This window comes from the organism of the source record quoted next, unplaced genomic scaffold (assembly GCF_019419815.1).
Source record: "Pyrus x bretschneideri cultivar Hongxiangsu unplaced genomic scaffold, Pyrus_bretschneideri_v1 Contig46, whole genome shotgun sequence".
Taxonomy (NCBI): Eukaryota; Viridiplantae; Streptophyta; class Magnoliopsida; order Rosales; family Rosaceae; genus Pyrus; species Pyrus x bretschneideri.
Window position 1 is genome coordinate 1356369 of NW_025999783.1, and position 24686 is coordinate 1381054.

A 24686-nucleotide genomic window follows, 5' to 3' on the forward strand; every position below is an offset into this window, starting at 1 on the left:
CCTAAAGCTTGCTTTTAGGAAGGCCTTGGATCCACAAAAATGGAGTAGTGTCATCCACCCTTCACCAATGCCTAAAATTGTACTAAGGAGGAGTGAAGGTGATCCAAGGCAATACCAAGCCATTCACCGAAGCTTAATCGTACTTCGCAGATGCCAAGTTCAACATGGAGGAAAACATGGTGCCCAAAGCTCTTCCAAAAGAGGTTAAATCCACGCGCAATGTAAAAAATCTTCAATGACATACTACACAAAAACGTAGAATGTTACATAGATGATGTGGTGGTCAAGACATAGAAAAGATTAGATCACTTGAAGGATTTGTGAATAGTGTTTGAAAGGCTGCGAAAATACAACCTTAAGATAAACTCGTTAAAGTGTACATTTGGCGTCACCTCTGGAAAGTTCCTCGACTTCATTATTAAGCATCGTGGCATTGAAGTGGACCAATTAAAGATCAAGGCCATTCAAAGCATGCCTGAGCCAAGAAACCTACACAAGTTAAAAAGTTTACAAGGACGGCTAACTTTTATCATACTCTTCATCTCTATTCTTACAGGGCATTGTCAACTGTTCGGCCAACTCATGAAGAAGGATCTTTCGTTCGTATAGGACGAAGCATGCCAGAATGCTTTTCATATTATACATCGTCGCTTAAGAAAGTTCAGTTGGAGCATTCTTGGCACAAGAAATTGAATCCTAAAAAGAATGAGTGCTTTACTACCTCAGTCGAACTCTCACTGGCGTTGAGTTGAATTACTCCCTAATAGAAAAGATGTGCCTTGCCTTGGTGTTCGTCATCCAGAAGCTCAGGCATTACATGCATGTTTACACCATCCACTTGGTTGCTAAAGCTGACCCTGTCAAATACGTTATGTCCAAACCAGTCTTGATAGGGTGACTTGCTAAATGGGCGTTGCTTCTTAATCAGTATGAGATCATCTACGTCCTAGCTAAAGCTGTCAAGGGACAAGCGTTAATAGACTTCTTTGTCGATCAACCAATCCCAGCTAATTGGAAATCTCGGACGACTTGCTTGATAGGGAGGTGTTCTACATCGACATTTTCCTCGATATGGACGATGTTCTTCGATGGATCTGCACTAGCAGACGGAGCCGGGCATGAGTAGTATTCATGTCGCCACAAAGGAAAATACTACCTTATTCCTTCTAACTAAGCGAACTATGCTCCAACAACGTCGTTGAGTACCAAGCACTGATCATCGGGCTCCAAATGGTCATCAACGTGGAAATCACAGCCATTGAGGTCTATGGCGACTCCAAGCTCATAATCAATCAACTCTTAACTGAATATGAGGTGAAGAAAGATGATCCCACCCTATGCTTTCAGCTGGCAACTCAACTGCTACAAAAGTTCGAGGCCGTGACACTAGAATATGTGCAAGGAAAAGAAAATCAAATAACAGATGCTCTTGCCAACCGAGCCTTGATTATGACACTAGAAAAAGATGAAGCTGCATACGTGCCAGTTTGCCAAAGATGGGTGATCCCCTTTGTCACTGAAATGCTACTAGATGATGCAAACGTCATCTCAGTACTTTCGGTCAACACTGAAGAGTGGAGATAGCCGCTGATCGATTACTTGGAGCATGGAAAGTTTCCAAATGATCCTAGACACTACTCTAAAATACGACGACGAGTACCTCACTTCCTCTACTACAAAGGAACACTCTACCGACGCTTTTCTGAAGAAGTGCTCCTGAGATGCCTAGGTGAGGAAGAAGCCAATCAAGCCATGGAAGAAGCACACTCAGGTGTGTTCGGGGCGCATCAGTCTGGACTAAAGTTCATTTCCAAGTCAAAAGAATAGGTTACTACTGGCCAAGCATGGTGAAGGACTGCCTGGAACATGCCAAAAGGTGCCAAGCCTACCAAGTCCACGCCAATTTCATACATCAACCTCTTGAACCATTACACCCGCTTCATGGCTGTTCGATGCATGAGGATTGGACGTCGTATGACCAATTACGCCAAAGTCATATGTACGAAAAGCTTACATCCTAGCTGCAACATATTACTTCTCCAAGTGGGCTGAAGCCATACCCCTAAGGAAAGTCAAGAAAGAAACTATCGTTCGTTTCATCAAGGAGTATATCATCCATCGATATGGTGTGCCTCGCTACATTATCACTGACAAAAGAAAACAGTTCTCTAACCAACTCGTGGACGAGATCTGGGAAAAATACAAGTTTAAGAAGCATAAGTTTTCCATGTATCATGCTCTGGCCAATGGTTTTGTAGAAGCATTCAACAAAACATTGTGCAACCTCCTGAAGAAGGTGATTGGCCGACTAAAGAGAGTCTGGCACTAAAGAATAAGCAAAGCACTTTGGGCATATAGGATGACACATAGGACTCCTACCCAAGCTACGCCTTATGCTATTGTATATAACGTGGAAGCTGTTCTACCGCTCAAAAGTCAAATCCCCTTACTAATGTGGCTATACAAGAAGGCTTGACTGATGAAAAGAATGCAAAGTTGTGCCTTCAAAAGCTGGAAGCATTGGATGAGAGAATGCTCGAAGCTCAGAAGTATTTGGAGTGTTATCAAGCATGACTCTCCAAGGCTTTCAACAAGAAGGTTTGCCTTCGTTATTTTCAAGAGGGAGATCTTGTCTTTGCATTGTGTAGGCCTATCATCATAACTCACAAAACAAAAAATAAATTCACATCAAAGTTGGATAGACTTTACGTAATACAAGAAGTCTACACCAATGATGGCTGCTTAATCATAGTGGAAGACAACTTGAAGATCGGCCCCATCAATGGCAGATTCTTGAAGCATTCAGCAAAAGCTTTAGCATCATTAGTAAGTCCAAGTGGGTCAAAGACACCTCCTGGGTTCCTATATAGGCTTGAAGGACAATGCAAGTGGCTGGGCACGAGGTCCAAAGCTCGATGGATGAGCTATAAGATAAGGACGAGCCATGCCACACGAACGGAGATAGTCGACGTTGGGGCATCGTTTGTGAAGAATTGGGAGGAGCAAAAGGTAGAGAAAAAGAAGCAAACGAGCAGGGTTTGCGCTTCGAGCTTGGAGGTTCAACCTTGTAAAGACGCAAAGTCAAGAACGGAGCAACCCGGCCAAACCGACTCAATTCCGGCAGGATAGCTTGCAGGTTTTCTGATTAGAGATAGAGAAAGAGCGAAGGAATGATGTGCATGATGTGGGCATGTTTCTTCTTTCTAAGGGTTGCAAAGATCTACAGTCAGTGAAACTCTGTGGGTTCTCCAAAGTCAGTAACCGCTGTCAAACGACTAGCAGGTTGTGAAGATCGACGCTCTATGCTACCTCCAAGCTCTTCCATGGTTGATTCATCGTCTTTTTCCTCCACAACATTCTTCCATGGTTGACTCATCGTCTTTTTCCTCCACAACTGCAACAAATCCAAGCTTTTTCATGGCCATCTAGTTGTTTTCCTCCCTCTATTGAAGGGGCAGCACCAGCATTACGCCAGTATCTTGAAGCTCCTCACCGCTGCTAACAATCTCAAGCTTGTTACTCTGGCTACCATGATCCAAATCGACGAAGAACTTCAGTGACCGCTGCCAAGCGACTAGTTGGTCAGGAAGATCAATGCTCTGAGCTACTTTAAGCTCGTCATTTTGGCCACCATGATCAAAATCAGCGAAGAGCTTCAATGGCCATTGTCAGACGACTAGTCAGTCATAAAGCTCGACGCCTTACATTCTACCTTAAGCTCCAGCTACTTCTGAACCTCCGCCATGGTTGCTTCCTTTAAATGTGATTAACAAACCAAAGTTTGTCAACTCACATCTACTTGCCTCTGCTGCTGCCTTTGAATGTGATTAACAAAACTAAACTTTGTCAACTCACACCTATTTGTCTTCTTTCTCCGTGCCTAGCCTCCCGCTGCTTTAAGCTCCTCTGCATTTTTTTCCTACACCATGAGGGGGATATATAGAAAAGAAAGGGAAGGTGCTGGCTGACCAAAAAAAAAACAATATATATATGTGTGTGTGTGTGTGTGTGTGTGTGTGTGTAAAGGTTTCAGGAATGGTGCACGACACCATGTGAAGGGTTCTAGGTGGGATTCAGCTGCAGGACAAAGGCGCATGTTTAAAAGTGACCCATTAACACATTTGACGTGAGTTCTTGAATGCCAATTCAAAGGTGGAGCTCACATTTTTCTAAAGTGGAATGATATCCTATGCAAATTCAAGCACCCCCCGAGGAACCCAACCGTGCTTTCGTCAAGCCACTCATAATTGCATGCTACTATTAGAAGGTCAAAAAGGAAAAATAGGGGGATGGCGGCGACAAAATAATTGAGAAGTAGAAAAAAGAAAAAGAAAAGGGAGGATGGTGCATCAGGCACCATCTAAAAATATAATAATAGAAAAAAGGGAGAAAGGTTATGAGATGGTGCACATTTTGAAAATATAATTAGAAAAAAAGAAAAGAAAAGGAAGTACCATATCTCAGTGAAATATCTGCTCTATGGTATTTAGCATAATACACTGGAGGGAGCCTTCACAAAGGTTGCTCACGTTAAGCCTCAGTACCCAGCAGAACCCTAGAAGAATGAGGCATTGGAGATTGATTATGTGGCGCCTCAATACTTGGTCGAACTCCAGATGGCGAAGGAAAATTGTGTCTTTGGAATACAGCCATAAACCTCTAATGGTCACTTTGAATTCGACCTTAAGATTTCTACAGCTGATCAAGCTTTCTCTTCATGCTTACGGAATAATTATTTGCAAGCATGTGCAACTTTCTTTTCTCGCGCTTGAGACGTTTGATCTCTCGTCTAAGGTTTGCCACCTCGGTCGTTAATGCTTTAACTTGGCGAGTTCGAGCAAGTAAGCGTTGGCTCATATTGGACACAAAGCCTACACTCTGAACACTGAGAGGCAGGAAGTCTCGAACAGCCAACTCATTAGACTGTCTTGAAAGAAGCCTATTATCTCTAAGAGTGAGGAGGTTCTTAGCTATTACTATAACGGCTATTGCATCCCTCAACACAAAGTCTCCAACTGTAAGTGGGCCATTAGAAGATAAAAAGGACGGGTGCCATACATTATGCTGACGCGACTTGTCTATATCACTTCTGAGACTTAAATCTAAGCAAATGTTAGATGGGTAAGCCATTTTCAAAAATAATAAAAGAAAAAGGTGGGATGGAGTAAAATCTCAGAAATACAGCAGAGACAATTTTCACGAGCGGGCAATCTTCAAAGTGTGCATTTTGAATACGATCGACGCTTCTTTAAAATGAGAGGCAACACATTTAACTGTTCAAAAATCGAAGGGACACCATTCTTCGAATTTCAAAAATCGGATTTTCCTACATAAAATCCATCAACACTTTCCATATGCAATCTCAACTTTTCAAATATCACGTGCAACTTTGTCAAAGATCTCTGACAAAGTTGAAAACGCGTGAAATTTCACTATTTCAACTACAACACTATTATCGACAAGCATGGATAACAAGACCACATCTGCACCACTACCTACTATTGGGAAATCTTTATATATGTTGAACTCATCCTCCATGGCAAGGCACACATCCAAAACTCCTGACTCTTCTTCCTTGCCAAGAGTACATCTACAACCAAACCTCTCAACATACTTAGTTTTCTTCTTCCCTGAAAATACCTCTTCAACCAAGTCACACCAGAGCAAAAGTATGTCATATCATTAGGGTTGAAGACAAGAGTATCTCATAGCATGCTTTCTCCCTGTCTTTTTCTTTGTTTTTGTTCTTCCCTGCACGACAAGGAGAAAGAGAGCAATCAGCCATCACTTAGAATCAACCTTCTGATTTGGAACCGATTGCCTGGAACCCCCTTCCCTGATTACTTACCTAGCATTGCTCTTAAGTACTCATCTTCAACTGTTGATGTACTTCCAAAGAAGATAACATATCTGCCTAGAGAACAGATAAGGCAAGTGAAAATGATAAATCGAAGCATATGAAGACAAGCGCAACAAATACATGTGTTGATACATCTGTTACTTCTTCAAAAGAAAACGTATCTCATATCATCAGGGTCGAAAGCAAAGGTATCTCATATCATGCTTTTTCCTTATCTTTTTCTTTGCCCTTGCTCTTATGTGTAAGACAAGGAGAAAGAAAGCAATCAATCAGAATCTAAAATCAAACTTCCGATCTGGAACTCATTGCCTGGAACCTTTTCTTGGTTGCTTACCTAGCATTGCCCTCGAGCACTTGTCTTCAATTGTCGATAGGTCTCGAATTTCCTCAGAGAATACTTCAGGACATTTGATATGATGTTGGCTCTTTACACTGAAGCTACCAAACATGGATGCGTCGTTGAGAAGTGATGTTCTGAAAGACTATTTAAATGCAAAGGTTGCGCACCACTTTTGCTATGCAAGAGATTGAAGCAGAAGGATCAATGATGAGCTGGAATAGGTCACTATAACACGACGCCTTTCCCTGCAGAACCGCATAATCCAGACAGAGGAGTCTAAGTCAAATCCAGGTGAAACAGCTCGTGGTCCCATTTAAACTCAAGATCAAGTCTCGATGACCCTTGAAGAAATCACAAGTCCGATTTAAGATCAAGTGTTCACCACCCTTGAATCAAATTCAGCTCCAGATAAAAGGAGTGTAAGTTCAGACCTTTGGAGGAAACCAGAAAACCCTCCAGCCCAGTTCAAGATTAAGCTTGTGGAAAATCAACAATTGGAGGAAACCAAAAAATCTTCCAGCCAAATTCAAGATCAAGCCCCAATAGCCCTTGAAGAAACTTTCAGCCCAATTCAAGATCAAGCCTTGATGGTTTTTGGTTGGTGTTTACATTAAAGGACTTCAAAACACATCTTCTATACGTGACAAACACATGTATACGATGCACCTTGAAGTGGGGGCATTTTTAGACATCGAAATTTCAATGAAATAAATGTTGACCAATGCATTAAATTTCATCGTTCACGTGTCACGTAAATTTTACATGCAGTGTGTGATTTAACAAAAATCGAAAAAGTCATAAAAAAGGGACACCTGTCAATACTTGGCAAAAATAATTTATTTTATCTGATTATTATATTCAAAATTAAGCCTTGAAAAAAATTCTATAAATAGAAAGCCAAGCCTTTCATTTCATTCCACGAATTCATATATACATTTCTCTACTCCCAAATCGGAAGAGAATTCCCTAAATCTTTGAAGCTATGAAACTCTAAAGCTTTCAAGCATCCAACCTCCCAAATTCCTAAGAATCCTGAAGGATCAAGAAAGCTCTCTTCGTTCTTCGTCAAATCCTTGAAGAAATCCACTCAACTGAACATCAAGATGAAGCCCAAAAGCCCTTGAAGATCCGTTCATCATCGTTCATCAAGATTAAGCCCAAAGGCCCTTGAAGATAGCCCAACAGCCCTTGAAGAAATCCACACAACTGTTATCAAGATCAAGGCCCAAGGGCCCTTGAAGATCCATTAATCCTCGTTCATCCTAAGATTAAGCCCCGACAGCCCTTTGGATCAACAACATCAACAGATTTGCACCACTGTTCATCCCTAGATCAAGCCCCGATGACCCTTTGGGTCAACATCCCATCCACAAATCTACACCTTACGAAGATAGAATCAGAGGATCAAATTGTAAAAGAGATTGTAACCCCAAAATTAATACAAAATATTATTTGGTACACATGTTCTTGTCTCATTCATCGCAAGAATATTCGTGTTTACAGAGACCCTTAGGCTAAAATGGAACCCCTCACTCATTTCATGTTCTTGCTACCACCATCGACTTGTATGGGTCTCTTTCCCTTCACATTTTGATTTATGTTTATGGACCCCACGTCCACATCTAAAGTGAGTGGGGTATTTTCTAGGCCAAATCGGATAAATGATCCTTGTGGTCATAAGGTATTTGGAAGATAGCTCCTATGCTAAAAAAACTCGGATTTAAACCCTTGTGGTATACTCCGTTAGCAAATTTAGTCCAAAAGTGATTTTTCTGTTAACTATCTATTAATACATGGGTAAAATTGTACCTTGACATGTAAACCCTATTATTTACCCTATTAAAAAAAAAAAAAAAAAACCAACCAAACAAAACAAACCCAGAACTTCCCCCGAGACCCACTTCTCCATCTCCTCCCTCTTCACCTCCCATCCCTTCTCTCTCCCCAAACCTAGAACCTTACCAAGGAAATTTCAGTATAAACTAACCAACCAGTAATTTAGATCAGGTGATTTGCATTAGTAATTGCATCAAAGATGTCTTCCTAGCATCTGTGGGGCTCGTAACTTTTGCCTCTAGCAATAGGAATTTTAGGAATAAATTTATCTGGAATACGAGCATCTTGGTAAAGGGAAACCTTACACCCTTGTCTTTGTGAGAAAAATGTAAACGAAACTCCAAAAAACTTAGGACTCCTTATACCCTTGTCTCTATGGACAGTGATCATACGAAGGTGGGTTAGGGGTGAAGAGGAAGGAATGGGTTTGGGGAGAGAGAAGGGATGGGAGGTGAAGAGGGAGGAGATGGAGAAGTGGGTTGCCCCGGGGGGGGGGGGGGGGAAGGTTTTGGGTTTGTGGGTTTGTTTTGTTTGGTTGGTTTATTTTTTTTAATTTTTTTAAATAGGGTAAATAATAGGGTTTACATGTCAAAGTACAATTTTACCCATGTATTAATAGATAGTTAACAGAAAAATAACTTTTGAACTAAATTTGCTAACGGAGTACACCACAGGGGTTTAGATCCAAGTTTTTTTAGCACATGGACCATCTTCTGAATACCTTATGACCACAGGGATCATTCATCCGATTTGGTCTATTTTCTACTTGTTTGATATTGGTGGGACAAGTGTCTATGGGTGGGATGATGGATAGCTTATAGTCACGGATTAGTGCAAGTTGGCTTTGGGATGCTAAAGTTTTGTCAAAGCAGATGGGGTGTTCAGAAGGACTAGCTTGGGTTAAGCAATTTTGGGTGGTTGCGTTTAAGGTAACATGTTGGTGAGGGTTGGAAAGAGTATCAAAAGCCCTATCAAGGAAAGTGGTTGGAGTCGATTGAAAAGGACCGTTCCAAAGAAGCTTTAAAGAAGATTGCTCAATGGTTAACATACCAGGTTCAAGATTTTTTTACGTTGCTTTGTGTAGTGTGTTGCTATTACTAGTCAATTTCAATGCCTCGGGAGGCACATTGTTTTGTTCAAAGCGTTGAAAACTGACCTGGTTAATATGCAAAGGTCTTGACGATTCCACCTCTCGGTCCTCTCCTTCTGATTCAACTCGTTCCTGTGGGTGCACACCGTACATACTCCCCTCTTCCCTCTCCGACCATCTTGTCCCGTGAGGTTCATCTGCACAAACCGTTGAACTCGTGGCTTTCGTCATTGGCTTTGCTGGAAACAGAGGTGTCGGACCTTTGATATAGTCGGTGGCAAGGCTAGTCCCATATGATAATCCTTCCCGAACCATCACCGGGAAAAGTGGGCGAATACATTGGTTGTCTGGGCGATTGACATGCCCCAGTCTACCACATCTAAAGCATAATCGTTTTAAACCTTCATACCTGGGCCTTATCAAGGACTTAGAACCATCCTTGTGTGGGAGTCGGAACCCAATCGGTAGTGGCATATTGGTATTAATATTGACCCTCATCCGAAGATAGCCTCTTGTACCGGTGGCAATAGGGTCTTCCACCATGATTACATTGCCAATCCGCTCCGCAGTGGCATATTAGCTTCGTGAAAAAATGTCGTAACTGTTGACCAATGAATTCTTCCTGCACTATTTAAATATCCGATATAGTTGAGCACAACTGAAAGGTACTAGCTAGCATGCATGGTGGTATTGGCGTTGGCTCTTTTGAATAAAAAAAAAATTTATAATTTTCAGGGAAACACAGGAAAGATATATCTTTCAATTTCGATCAATTATTCTTTTTTGTTATATATGGTAATCATTTAATTTTCGATTTAAATTATTATGATTTGTATAACCAATATTTTTTTTTTTTTTTTTTTTGGTCAAACGATAGATTTTGTTATAATAGATATTAGATTAGCTTCTGACAGGGTTCAAACACCCCGTCATGCAATGACTCAACATCTGTCCACCATTGTGATAAAGGGCCACTTGCATAACCAAGTTAGCAATACTACAATTTCACTTTACTCTTCAAGCCCTTTGTAATACATAAACTGATTGAAAATGATATCTTCTTAAGGAAGTATTCTAGCATTGATTAATGGTGAGAAACATTTTAAGGTGCCGACTTTAGAAACGCTGAAGAAGGTAATACTCTTTCCATATAAGAAAAAAAGTGCATTACTTTGACCATTGTTACATAAGATGAACACAAGCTTTTGTTAGCACCGATCACCCCTTGCCTTGTTGGCTGGGTTTCAAGAAAGAATTTTACTTTGAACAATGCTTAACTCACTGCAAATTCTCTTTTATCTGTAAATCACAGTCTGTCAAACGTTTTTCAAATAGTGACTTGGTTGCAAATAAAGAATGACTTCTTTGTAAGTAAAGAATGACTTGTATCTCGGACAAGAGTTGGCCTACAACGAAAATACGTACACCACCAATGGATTGGTGCGTGGGATCCCTGTACCCCCGAACACTCTCCTCTTCTACTCCGATTTAACTGATTCTTGGTCAAGTAAAAGAAGGCAGATATGTAATAAGTATATAGTAATTAGTGTCGTGGTAAAATTAGAAAGCCCTATGAAATTTTACTCTGAGTAGGTCTGCTGTAAAACAAAAGTGGCATAAATGAGCTCGTTCCATGTATCAGGGACCCCAGGAACAAACCAGTGGCTGCAGTCTTGGATCATTGTGGAAACATTTTTTCCAGGGGTTGCATTCTTGCCATCTTTGCGGAAATTGGTCAACCTTGTCACGTTCAGTAGCCTCACAGGAATCCGCATATTGTGTACCTCCACTCTATCTTCGTTTCCAAAGGATAGTCATCAAGTGTGGCTCCACTTACGACTGGTTCTTTTTCTCCATTGCAAACCCCACCTGAATCCCAATTTCCACCTCTGCTTTCAAGAGCTTGCAATTAAGAGAGAAATAAATCAAACACGGGAGTTTCTAGTATGCTCTGGTGTGCTGTTCACTAGAACATGGTAGAACTTTTGATCACACTTGCCATAATAAATTAAATTAATGCCAAAGTAATTGTTCCTTCTCTTAAGTACTTAAGAATTTGTTATAATTGTTTAATTATCCCAAAATTTGGTTCCGTTTGTCAGTATATCAATTTAAAGCGGGGCACCACCTAAATCATCCATCATTCACCAGAACTCCACAACAACACCAACAAAAAAAAAAAAAAAAAAAAAAGAAAAAAAAAAAAAAAAAGGGAAATTGTAGCAATGGTCTCTTAACTTTAATTCACTTGGAGTAATGGTTCATCAACTAAAAATCCATGACTATTGGTCCCTTGACTTATAAAAATATGTAGCTGTGGTCATTTTCGTCAACTTCGTCAGAACTTCCGTTAAAATGAGTCACGTACCACGCATGTGACGCTAAATCAAGGGGCAAATATGAAAAATTAAATGAGAAAAAAAATGTAGTAATGGTCCCTCAACTTTAACCCAATTGGAAGAATAGTCCCTCAACTTTAACTCAGTTAGAGCAATGATCTCTCAACTTTAACTCAATTGTAGCAATAGTTCTTCTAAGATGACTCATTTTGACGGAGTTGACAAAAAAGACCTGCATGTTTTGATGAGTTAGGGGAATAATGATCATAGATTTTTAGTTGATGGACTATTGCACTAATTGGGTTAAAATTAAAAGATCATTTCTACAATTTTCTCAAAAAATATTTGACAAAAAAACCCGGATTCATCTTTTACCTTTTTTGTTGGAATTTTGACCAGAAATGCAAATTACATAAAAATACTCTCTGCTAGTCGTCTCATATGAACTGAACAAAAACTGAAAGATGAAAGGATTAAGTAGTTGAATATAACCGAAATGGACAGAAGAGTAGCCACGATAGAAGACCACCAGCTTTGATGGATTAATATTATGATCAATCCAGTTTGCCCATGTCCTCATAGCCCTTCTATAGGCCTCAGCTGCATCAAGCTTTGGATAAAGATAATCTCCCTCTTTATAGTAGTTTTTCCTGTGAGAAATTAACTGTCATATTACAATAGTAAAAATGGCCTAAGAGTTTATGCACGCTCAACCAGACTACGTCTCATCTATATAAGCCAACCAAGTAAATTTGTTGGTAAGAAATGCAAGGACATGATATGGATGATCTTATGTTTTCAATCACACAAAAAAGAAAATTTTAAAAAGGAAGAAACACCCAAAACAAACCAAAGTGGTTAAGACCCCTGAATGAACCACAAAAAACTATATTCCAATTTGCAGAACAAATGCAAGAAACTACGTTATATCAGGTAAATATGAGAAAAGCTTGCAGGCATATCCTCGAATAGTTTTTCCATTAGTCCCACCAATGGCCAGTGTTAAAGACAAGAATCTCAGCCCTCTTCCAACGTTCAGCTGTATTGTCAATTTGATCTATAGAAAGAGTTGGACTAGAACTCCCTTGAGCATTAATGCGGACTCCTTCGTTCACGAGGAAATGTGACCTCATATACTCTACGTACAGTCATAGTCCTGTTCAAGATTATCAGATACGTACCCTCACAATCACTAACTACCCATTGATCCATTGACTCCACAAAACTAAGTTGACCTAAAAACGACCATGATGTAATTCTGCATGCTGAATAAGGGAAAATTGGATTTAATTTGGATAATTTCAGCCAGAATCAAATATTGTGATGTCAATCCTTCAACCAAATATGGAGTGTCTGTGATAAGTTGTGTTCCAGAAGGTAAGCTTTCAATCAAACGTGGTAGAAGCCAATTTAGAATTATCAAACACGCGCACGGATGCAAGTGTGAACATGCCCGCACATGCACATACATAGATTTAGCATGTTCATTGAAAAGTAGTTCTAACTTGTAAGTAACATGAATTATACATTTGAACCTATCCAAATGGCTAATGGGGAAGCTTGCAAGTATACAAAATAATCTATGCTTGAGAAAGCAACAAGTTATCAAGTAAAAACTTTCTCAAGTGCAAACTATAAATGTGTTTCAGGAAATGGAAAATTAGGGGCACAAGGATCTAAATTACCTCGAATTTGAAAACAAAGCAGCCTTTTCCCTTACTTAATTTGTGACCATAAATGTCACGCTTTCTGCTCTTATTATGCAAGCCTTCACAGAGGAGGCAAAGGATTGACTCGAACTGGTCCCGACTGATGGAATCTCCTACCAGCATCAACCTTTTACCTCGTAGTCTCACCAAGAAATCTGTTGCATTAAACCTATGAGTGATAGTGAGTGTAGAAACAAAATGTATCCCGAGCAAATTGATAAATTTTCATTAACAAGGAGACAAATACAACCAAAGTTAAATGAGAGGCTATGATAATTATTCAAATTCTGAAATAAATAGATATTAGGAAATCTCGATATTGTTTCGGTGAGCATGTTACAAAGATTACATTGAAATAAGGCTGGAAGTGGAACTAGCTAGTTACATTGCACTGAGGCTGGACGTACACCAGTAGCATAAAAAACTTGAGGACTATGCAAAACATCACACTCTCTAAAGTTGTAGTCAGGGGGCCAAACGACACTGCAGAATTGAACGAACCAAACTGAGCAATCATGATATCTCTAGACACAATTTGTAATCGATTTCCCATAACATCATCTGAAAGTTCAATTTGTAAATATAATCCGTAAACTACACATTGCAAAAATATCCAATTTTCAGCCTTATAAATTGTATGTACTGGTCAATATTTTCCATGGCAGTTAAAATATATGGCATGGCTCATTTTTGGCAAGGAGATGTTTCAATCCTTCAAATCCGTACAAGGATAGATGTGCATCATTCATCACTGGCTGTACAAGGAAGATCTCGATAGAGGGAAACTTAGAAAACTTAAGATTTCTCAAAACTATATAGATAACTAGCCCCTACCAAAATGTTCCGATCACCTCACATCACATCCCTCGTCCGCGCAGTCAAACCACCAGTTGCCATCCATGGGCATCACCTCTGTAATCAGATCACCACAACTCTTTAAAATCACCTCTATGTAATCAGATTCTGATCCAGTTCACCACTCTAATCAGATCCTGATCAGGTTCCAATTTCAATTCGTTGCACCGTTTCACCAAACTCAACATGCTGCCCAAGGGATCATGTCTTTGAAGAGTGGTTCTAGCTTTAACTACCTCCTATGATCCTATCACATCCCATGATTCCCTTGATTTATATGATGTGCCTAATTTTAGAGAATTATTTATAATGTCACGAAGTACAATTTCATGCAGTTAAAAAAAAAAAATTACTTAATGGGATTCCGAAATTCATATTCTATCACTGGCAAGTGTTTTAAAAAACTCGCTCCAAGGTGTGCCTAGGGGTTTTTGGGGGCAGCGCAGCAACATTTTTGCTTCTGTTTTGAGAGAGTCAAAGAAATACTCGCCTAATCTTCATCGGAGAACACATGGGCAGTTGAGGCGCGCTTAAGGCATTGAACGGACATCTCTTTTCCTTTTTTAAGTTGCAGAAACCTGGAATTTTTGAATTGCAGACCATGAAAACCAGCAAAGGAGATAAAGAAGATGAAGAAGACGGCTAGGTTGGTTTAGGTTGAGGTTGTTTTTTCTTTTCTTTTTGTCTTTTTAAAGCTTAAACTGACCCACTTTGCTAACATTTATTACCCCACTATCTTCACTTTTTTATTTTTAGTATTTTTTTAAACTAACCCTACTTTAGTGACATTTATTACCACACTATCTCATTTCTCTCAAGGTTCTAAAAGACTCTAGGTGCTAGCTGGAAGACGGGCTAAGAGGCCTAGCACCTAGGTGACGGACTGGGGTCTAGCACCTAGGTGACGGACTGGGGTCTAGCACCTAGGCTCCTAGACGAGGCCTAGGCAAACTAGGTGGATTTAAGTAAAATTATTATATTGAATAAATAAATGTCTTTTATACTTAAAAGAATACATAATTGTATTGGGATACACAAATTACAAAATAAAATGACATATAATTATAAAGTATTAGAACATGTTGAAAACATGGGGAATAAACATATATAATGAGTGTTCATCCAAGTATTCAATGAGTCTCTTACATTTATTTAAAAAAATGCAAAATGAAAGTAATCAAATTTTCTGTGTAATTGAGAGTTGCGACCTAGGTAGGTGCTTAGGTGAGTCTAGGCAAGTTAGACAAACGCCTGAGCAGGTCTAGGTGCCCTTTATTAATCTTCAAACACTTAGAGATTAATTGGAGCGGTTGCCAGCCACCTAACACTTAGGCGACACTAGGCGGGGATTTTTAGAACAATGCTTTGTCTTCACATTTTGTTTTTAATAATTTTTTTTTCTTATTTACTAGATATAGGAAGTCTTTAAGGGAAGGGATCCCCATTTTCTTTTAAAAATGGGGATTAATTGTGGGTCCCACACAACATCGAACTTTCATGATCTGAATCGTTCATTTGTCAAGTTGCACCTCATAGATCATTCTTATAAAATATTAGCCAAATCGGAAATATTTGAGACATCTAATTGAGTTTTAAGAAATTGACAAATGCTTTGTTTTATAACAAACGATGAAATTTCATTGTGATTATTAAATAGGCAAATGGTTTTAGATTGAATTGAATTTTTGGAAGGATGATCTATAAATTGAGGCTTACAACATAGGCGTTCAGATGGTTAAAGTTTAATATGGAGTAGGTTCCACAACTAATCCCCATTTAAAAAAAACAAATAGGGATCCCTTCCTTAAAGGGAGATATATATAGATAAGGATTTTTTTTATTATTTTCCTGAATATTCTCATGATTGGCCTGTATAAAAAAAACTTTTATTTTTATTAATTTTTAGTGTTATATTATTCTTTAAAAAAAAAAAAAAAAAAAGCCGTGAGATTTATCCTTGTTTCTCTTTCTTTAAGACTACCTATCCCACCCAAATATTACCTAAACATTTTGACAAGTATTTTTACACTCTTTTTAAGCCTTTAGATCACAGGACATCCAATGACCCTTGTTTATTCAATAATGACATATATGCTTATGTGGATTTTAACTAACATTAAAGAAAAAATATAAAGACAAGGCATAAAAAATCTAGAAGAAATTAAAAATAAAATTAAAGGGGAAGAAATCCTGTAAGCATGCAAACAAGAAAGGAGTAGTACTGCATTGATTCGTAGCCTCCTGATAAGGTCTGCAAGTTCCATGCCTTGAACAAATCCATCATTAATGGTGGCCGCTCCTGTACTTTCTTGAAACAATGCCAAATTTTTATTTTTTTGGGATGGAGGAAGAAGATGGACGGGTGTCGTTGGCAATGACAGCAATCAACAAGGAGATCGGAAAGGTTAGGTCAGAGGTGGGGCAATGTGACTTGGATTCTATTCCTTCCTATGACTCTCCTGCTATGTTTGGAATTTCATTGTTTGGAGGTCTGGCTATGACAAATATTTTGCTAATTATGCATAGATTTTTCTCGATTTGATAAGCCTACTGAAACATGATAATCATAATTCTTCCATATTAGCAATAGCAAGCCCTCCCTGAGCATACAATCTTTTTGCAGATCTACCATATTCCTCATACTTTTTGGAAAACTCACTCTTCATCCACTCCACAATGGTGAAAATCCTCCTGGAATTGTAGAAAACCGGAACAGAAACGCGTATGAGTGTCAATCATGCCTTCTTTATCCCCTTCTTTAGTGCCTTCGAAAATGCCCTAAAAAAGGTGGGCAATGGGGGCAGAAGATCGATGATGGCGCCGGTTAGGACGTAGAGGTGGAGAATTTTGTTTCGAAGGTTGTGCGGTCTTTAGAGGAACTAAAGGTGGGGAAAGCAACTTTGGAGATGAAGTGCATGTAGATCATGGAGAGGTCTTGGGGGCTTACCATGCCTTCGCTAGCAAAGGGGACAACAGCAAGGGCGTTAAGCTGCCAGAAGTTGCAGATCTCATCGGCAAAGAGGGAGATGGAGACTAGGAATCAATGGAATTCTACTCCTTTCTTGTTTGCACACTTATAGGGTTTCTTCCCATATAATTTTGTTCTTAATTCCTTCTAGATTATATGCCTTTTTATTTTTGCCTTTAATGTTAGTTAAAATCCACATAAGCATCTATATATGTCATTTAGTGAATAAATAAGAGTCCTTGGATGTCTTTTGATCTAAAGGCTTAAAAAGAGTAAAAATATTTGTCAAAATGTTTGTCTCTTGACCTTATCCCATATATATATATATATATATATATATATATATATATATATATATATATTTATTTTACAGAGTGTATGACACGTCCCGATCCCGATATTCCTTAAATACTAGGATAGGCACGTGCTGGCTGACACTCGAGGGTGAAGAAAACCATTTATTGAGTGCAAAAGCTGAAAACAAGGGATATATAAGACTTATAAATAAAAAATAAAAAAAAGAATATGCATTTAAGGAATGTGTTCAGAGTATACAACTAACTACAACACTAAAAGAATTAATATAAAAATTGAATGAACAAGGATTGGGTCCTACACTGAGAGGACTCGAAGTTGCCGATGTGGAAATGCCTTGCGCTTGAGATTATATGCCTCGATTCTAAATCCTGAAGGGGGCACAAAACAAATATGAGTGGACCAAGTTGATATATATATATATATATATAATAAAACAGTTATCAACATACTAACCCCCAGGTTTTATGAAAACACATATACCATGATAAACATAGGTTTTCCGAAACCTAGTATGCCGTGCAATGTCTCAAATCATAACTTATATATATCGTAATCACTAATGAATGTCCAATATCCCTCCAGGCCCCATACTAGCTCCCCGTCTCTGTGCCAATTGCCAAAGGAAAATCACCCCCAGGCCCCGTGCTAGTTCCCCGTCCCTGTGCTAATTGCCAGAGGAAAAACCCTTTAGGCCCTATGCCAACACCATAACCATTGCCCAGGACAAACCATAATCTATCCCTCATCCCGTAGCGAAATTGGGACCATTAGGTAAGTACAAAACCATTGAACATACATATATTGAAAAGCAAATTCATAGTATAAAGTCATCCATCATCTATACTATAAAGAGGTGTTATAAACATGTTCTAAATAGTTTATCGTCATCCATTAGATATTCTATAAAGAACACAGGTTATAGGAAAAATAGTAGTAATTTAATCTAGCCTCAGTAAGCATGTTATCTCAAAGCGTTTCATAGAACATAATTGATAAATCATGCTTTTTCATGTATGCATTTCTAATATTAAAACATGCATTTTTAGAAGGGGTCCACTCATAGTACTACGCTGTCAAAAAGCTGCCTTGCTAGCAAAGACAAAAATGCCACAATATATGCACCTAAGAACATAAAGGGTACACTTAATCAAACTCTACTCAAACGATTTAATTTGGGAAAACAGACGTCAAAATTAGCCTAGGAAGGGTCTCGGACGAAAACCCAAAAAGTCAACGATCAAAGTCAATGTTGACAGTCAAAGTCAATGCTGACCATTGACTGAGTTGGGTCAACAGGTTTGGACTTGGGTTTAGGTTCTGATGGGTTTGCGTTTTAAAAGGGATTGGGTTTGGGTCACAAAGGCCCAAGGTTTTAGTTTAAAAGGGACTTGGGTTCTAATGGGTTTGGAACCTGGGCTGGGTCTAAGGCCTGGGTTCGACCCTAAAGGCTTAGCCCAAGGGCTTGGGTTGGGCTACAAGGTTTTGGACTGGGTTCAAAGGATCTGGGTCTAGTTTGACCCATTTTCAGGCCAAGTTTTTGGCTGGTTTCTGAGTTGATTTTCCAAGGCTCATAGCTTCTTCGTTACTCAACCAAATTGAGTGATTCAAAAGCCAAAATGTAACTAGAAATGTGGAGAAGAGATTCATACCAATTGGGGATGGAGTGGTTGCTGGAATTGGCCGGAAAATGGCCTGAGAGATGGCCAAACGACCATGGTTTCCTCGCCGGAATCTGGGTTTATGATTCGAGTTCGTTTTTTGCATATAAACATGCCAAACCACTTCAACAACCACCTAAGTTTACATCTAAACACCAATTACGATGATTTGGAGTGGTAGATGACTCACCTATGTCGGAGGAAGTAAGAACTCGCCGGAGTTCCCTATTTCCAGTTTTCCTCTGATTTGAACGTGGGTCCAAGGATTGTTCGACGAGTTTAGGCTCAGGGAGGAAGACATGATGATGTGAGGATGATGGTTGCTATGTGTGTGTGTGTGTGTGTATTTCTAGAGAAGAGAGGAAGAGTTAAAGAAAGAGGGAGGGCATGGCATGAAGGGGAGAGAGAGAGAGTTTGATAATTTTAGAAGAAGAAAAAGGGAGGACTCGCGAGTCCAACAAGGAAAAAAAAGGGGAAAAAGGGCCGGGTAGGGGAGACCAAAAAGGAATGAGGGCCCCATGGGCACACACATTAAGACTCAAAAATATTTTTTAAATAAAAACCCAAAATTATTTTTAAAATCAGGGGTGGGGTGTAACAATGTAAAAATATCTCCTGAGGCTTCGCCTCACTCCTCAAGGCCTTAGGCTAGGTAGAGCTATGCATCAAACACTTCACCCACACCTTTGCATTTTAAAACATTGCATTGGCCTAAAGCCCTTCCTCATCACGAAGGAGATGTTAGCCCTGGTTTGATACTAAGGTGCTTCTGAAAAAAGTGGGTATCAAGCTTTTTAATGTTTGGTAAACATCCAACTTCATTTTTTTTTCACAGTTTTGGGTGAAAAAAGCTAAAAACACAAAGCTGCAAAACCCAGCTTTGAAAAACAGGCTTTTTTTGCTTGACCAGCTTCTGCGTAAACCGATTTCACAAGAGGCGCTGAGGCCTTTAATGAAATTTTCCAATACCCACAATGGCCTTCAGAAATTAAATAAATTATACATTATACATGTCGACTTCGTCGCCGACCTCGCCACATCTCTCTTCCGTCCTCTTTGACTTTGAGCTTCTTCGGATTTCTAGGACAGGAGCGCGCGGGAGGTTCGTCAAATTTCTGGGTTTTGTCGAAATTCGGGACCTCTTCGTCAGATTTCTAGGCTTTGTCAAAATTTGGGTTGCACAAAGAAAGCTAGATTTGCACCCTTCTACTTGACACACAAAATCTCAATGGGAAAGCCTCGACGCCTTTGCCGCTAACACCGACGGTAAGTCCTGAAATCAAAGTTCATCCATCTTTCATGAATCGGTTTATGTGACCCATCCTTCTTTTCCCCACAACCTAGCCTTCCTTAGGATTAGGCAAAGAGGGACAGAGAGAAAAGGGGGAGATAGGGAGTGAGCAACAGAAGATAACAAGGTTCTGCAAAAATAAAATAGGGACAAGGTAAAGAAGAAACGACTCTTAGAGAAAAAATAGAATGAAAAAATTATAAATATCTTAATAAAAAAGGTAAAAGTACATTCTTCGAAGCTCACAACTGTTTATAAATAGTTTATATAAATATTATAAATGTCATAATAAAAGAAAAGTTAAAAAAAAATTATTATATAATATTCAACATCATATCTTTTTAGTCATTTTACATCATCGCAGCAGTTATTGATTTAGAATAATTTTTTTTTAACAGGAACGAGTTGGGTTATATTACCTGATAATATTAAAAGGTCGATTTTGGGTCGGGTCATATTACCCCGTTTACTTTAACGTGTGTACGCAACACAACTCGTTAATATATCAGTTATGTAACGAAATCAACAAAAACATGGAAACACACGACATGAATGCCAAGTCTAATCTGGTGTCTACTTTCTCGTTTTGGAGTTTGGCTTCCTTTGAAAATGTGGCGGCGGCGATCTGATTTATGCTGCTTGAGATTAGGGTTTTATGTGGTTTGTTTTTCAGCCTTCGGGCCTAAGCTTACGTGGGCCTGTCATTGTACCTTGAGTTGCAGCTCCCGTTTTGGTTGGGCCTTTTACTTTATCTGTTGTTATTTACTTGACTCTTTTTACCCTAGTACTAGTTTTAAGTATAATGGAAGTTCTTCTTGATATAAAAAAAATAAAAAATAAAAAATAAAAAAATAATAGTGCGAGTTATGTATTGCAGCTACATGGCAGCCACGTTCCAAAGGAAATACCTCTTCGGAAGATCACAACCACAATAGAGAACAGACAACAATAAAGCAGGACAGAGGTACCTTGGAAGATCACATCGCTGAGGCTTCCACCGCCATTTGAGATACTAAAGTCATTCCTCCCATTCTTTTGGCAATCAAAAGCTTTATCGACAAAAGGGCAAGAACGCTCTTCGTAAAGCGGGTAATGCTCGTCTTTCACCCAAGTCCCCATATACAAATTGTTCAAACAGGATTTTCCTCGCACAGCTCCTCGAGGAGGTGGCACTTTGTTGGTTGTCGGGCGAGTTCTTGTTGCTTGGTGTGCTGCAAGATAAGTTTGTAATTAGTTTGAAAGGTGTCTTTGTAGGACCTTTGGTGTAGGCCTTGAAGCTCGTAATCAAAGCTAACAAGGATTTGAGCGTGCCACTGTTATCTTAGTATAACAGACTGTTGAATAAGTGTGAGTGAAGTTGATTACTTGCATCCCAAGTTTCTCCAACTTCTTGTTTATCAAAGGATTGTCACAAATGGGCTAAGTCTGTATTAAGTTCTTTTCTTGCCTTGTAAACAAGGACTTTTAGTTCATAATCTTGTATGTCCAAAACAAAGGGAGTTCAAGCCTTTTTTCAACCACTTCCTTGATCACAGTTTGCTTTTAATGAAACCAAGTTTATTAACCTAACCAGATTTGAATGTAAATAGGACTCTTAAGTAGAAAACAGTTGAAACTAACTTGAATACATGCTGGAAAGTACATTAAGTGACAGATTTACTAAATGAAAGTACAAACAAAGAGACTCAACGAAGATTTCACCTTGTTGGGCAAGATTGAACTTCTTGCTACCACTTCTCTTTGGGTTTACAGAAGGTTGTAAGCTAAAGGGGATGTAAAGTAAATAGGTTTTACATGAGGGAATCGATGCTATAATACTAAGGGAAGGTAACAGAGCTTTTACACTAGGCAAAAGATGGTTTTTCTAAGGGAATTACAACTAAAAGGACTGAATTTGGGCAAGTTTCAGCTTTCCAGGTACGAACTAGCTTAAGAGTAGAGTTTTATGTATTTTGATTGGTTGGTTGAGTGCTCTTGTCTCTGATGTCTCTTTCTCCTTTTATAGGCAATTTGGCTCGACTGTCTTGGCTTTGTTCTCAGTCGATGGCTTTCAGAGAGCAGTGAGTCATCTCTTATTTATTCCTTTATGCCATCAGAAAGAGCTTTTTGGTTGGTCGTGAGTTAGTCTCTGTCACCCGTCACTTCAATCATAGACACATGGCCTATGCTGCGGTTAAGACAACTTCACTTTGCTTCAAGCCTGTCGACTGGACTTCGGGCAAGTTCCCATTTGCTTTGGCATCCTTGAGCCTCCTTATCATGAAGACCAATATTTAAATATTAACCCAAACACAAATCACACCCAATTTCATCCATTTCACCAAATGCGTTCACATTTCCATGACCTGGGTCTCACTCAGTTTCGTTATTAGACTCCGTCGGCTCATCAGTTTCTGAATTGAAGGAAACGGGTTGAAGGGTTGGTGGGACCACAACTACCTTTTGTAGGGTTGTGGAGAGGACAGAGATATGGGAATTGGTTAGCGTGGAAGAAGAAAAGCAGGGGATTTTGGGAAGGAGATCTTTGGAGAGAAAGAGAGAAGGCTCGAGAGCTCGTTTGGAGAAGACGAAAATGGTGAAGAGGAAGATCTGGTGATGAATATGAGAGCGGGGAAAGTGTAGCCATTCGTGTGGGTTGTGGAATTGGATGATGTGGTTGTTGCCACTGCCATTCGACCATTCCCTGAAGAGTGGAGACTGTACTGAAAATTGATTCTTTGATAAACTTTTGATGATCTTTACATACTCATACACAGTTTCTTTTATGCAGGAATAGGGAAAACACAATCGTTTATGTAAGCCTAGCAAAAAATAGTTGCCTTGTTTGCATGGCTACAAAAATAAAATATAATCTGTACATTCAGTTAAGCATGATACACGGAGAATAGGACATCAAATCTTCACCTAACTTACTCCTCTTCTCAATGATCTCCTCAAGTTGGAATGTATGTTAATGACTCCCTTGTCGAGTAAAGTAAAAAATTGAGAAGAATTGAAGGCTTAAGTAAAAATATCAGCTGTTTTGATCATGTCTTCTTGAATCTTCTCTCGAATCAAATGACAATCAATTTCTATATGTTTTGTTCTCTCATGAAAACTGGATTTGAAGTAATGTGTACGGTAGCTTGATTGTCGCAATACAATTTGACAGGATGCGCGTGCTTGATTCCCATATCTGCAAAAATGTATTTTGACCAAGTAATTTCACAGCATGTTGTAGCCATGGACTGGTATTTTGCTTCTACTGAAGATAGCGACATTGTTGTTTGTTTCTTAGTTTTGCAAGACACTAGTGACTTCCCAAGAATAATACAATATCCAGTGGTAAAACGTCTAGTGTCTCAACACCTAGCCCGATCCGCATCACAAAAAGCATTCAATTGTATTGGGCTTGTCCCAAAAAGAAATATACCTTGACCAGGCTAGTGCTTAATGCAACGCAAAACTCTATGAGCTATTTCCAGATGTGGTATCCTTGGCTTGTCAATGAATTGGCTCAAGATATGCACAACATACGCTAAATCTAGTCTCGTAATGGTTAGGTAGATTAAACACCCAACAAGTCTCCAATACGATGATTGGTCATAAATGAAACTCCCATCTTTTGTGCGAAGGGACAAGTTTTGTTCCATGGGAAATGACATTGGTTTGGCACCAAGATTCCCTGCATCCTCTAGGATCTTCAATGCGTATTTCTTTTGTGAAAGAATAATGCCCTTGGTTGATCTAGCCACTTCAATGCCTAACAAGTACTTCAGTTGACCAAAGTTTTTTAGTTTAATGTCGCTTAAAAAATAACTTTGTTGCTACAATATCCTCCAAATTATTTTCTGCTAAAATGATATCATTCGCAAAAACAAGTACGACAGTGAATGCACTACCTTGGGTGCGGAAGAATAATGAGTATCAGGTTTGGATACCCAGCCTGATTGAGTGCCACAAAAAGCTTAAAAAACAATTGTCAAGAGGCTTGCTTGAAACCATATAATGTTCGTACCTTTTGTGTTCTACTTTTGTCCATAAGATGTTTAGTTTTGAATTGAATGCAAGTTCTCATTTGTCTCTTTAGAGTATGGGTTTTATCCTATCTTGGATTTTACCATAGTGAGGTTTTTGAGTATTTTTTCTGCATTCCTTCCGGGTTTACCTTGAGACTTGCATTCAAACCTTGTGTCGTCAACTTCATCAACTGTTTCTCCATCATCCATGAAGATCTGATGTGACATCTACTTGAGTATTTATACACTTAAGGGAAAGTGTTGTGATATAATACTAATATAGGTACGATTGCGTAAATTCTAGATAGATCTTACTCCACATGTATTAGATCTTACTCTCTTTATGGTAGAGATTATTTCCTATTAGAACATGTATTACCTGGAGAGCAACTTTCTCTCTATCCTTGGTTTACTATAATTAAAG

At 39.1% G+C, this 24686-nt stretch overlaps 1 pseudogene; it reads right to left on the reverse strand.

Moving 5' to 3' along the window:
• Positions 1 to 10634: 10634 nt before the first annotated feature.
• LOC125469859 lies at positions 10635 to 22936 on the reverse strand (annotated as a pseudogene).
• Between the last annotated feature and the right edge of the window lie 1750 nt (positions 22937 to 24686).